Genomic DNA, 849 nt, shown 5'->3' on the forward strand with positions numbered 1-849 from the left:
CAGGACTCCTCTGTCTCCTTTTTGGATATAAACCTTTGGTGTTTGTGGATTAATTTTCCTCACAGAAACTTGTTTTCTGAAATAATCCATGCAATGGTTGTTTTTATCAGACCACAGGCCTACAGAGCCTGCTAATATAACAGTTGATTTTTATAAACTGAAAGCGGCAAAAATAAAGAGGAGAAAATGCAGCTAGAGGCACTGCTGTTAAGAGCAGAGAAAAGTGATTTATTGACCATATGAAACTCTTTAAAATGTAATTAAAAAGTAAACTATTTCACCAAGATACATTTTGACGTTTTTAACACCTAAGTAAAACACATTTTAAATCACTTCAAGCTCTTTAATGTCTTCAACAAAGGTTCTAGAAGAAATTAATCTATTTTAAATTATGGAAGGCACAATGTATGTATGTGTGGTCTCTGGTGTTTCCAGTGGCTGCTGAAGAAATCCRTTGCAGTATAATGCTATATAAACAAAATGCACATTGTAGTAAAAAGCCTTTAAAAGCTGTAGATATTTTTAAATGGATCAGACATTTACAGTTTATTAATATATTACAGAAATATACAACTTTTATTGGTTAGGTAGGTTAATACACATAGAACTGTAAAAGAAATATTTTTAAAGTGCCAGATATGTTCTTGAACTAGTGCTAGTAAATGGATTGATCAATTCTTTGTAACAGAAAAGTATATCATAACTGCCAAAGGTTGCATGGTTAAACCTTTGTAGCCTRATAAATAATAATAAAAGCATTGGCAAGTTATATAAGCTGCATACATTCAGTCTGCTTGAACAACACATTGAAGCTATTGGCAACCTGTCTCAAAAAAGTGCCCTTTGCAG

General features: G+C 32.2%; 1 protein-coding gene across 1 annotated transcript in view; it reads left to right on the forward strand.

Annotated features, from left to right (window-relative positions):
* GAS7 (growth arrest specific 7) overlaps window positions 1-849 on the forward strand; it is a 104,850-nt gene that overhangs the window by 102,643 nt on the left and 1,358 nt on the right. The window lies entirely within an intron of this gene.

The sequence above is a fragment of the Malurus melanocephalus genome, unplaced genomic scaffold, assembly GCF_030028575.1.
Source record: "Malurus melanocephalus ecotype Western Australia unplaced genomic scaffold, MMel_1.1 scaffold_215, whole genome shotgun sequence".
In the NCBI taxonomy this organism is placed as follows: Eukaryota; Metazoa; Chordata; class Aves; order Passeriformes; family Maluridae; genus Malurus; species Malurus melanocephalus.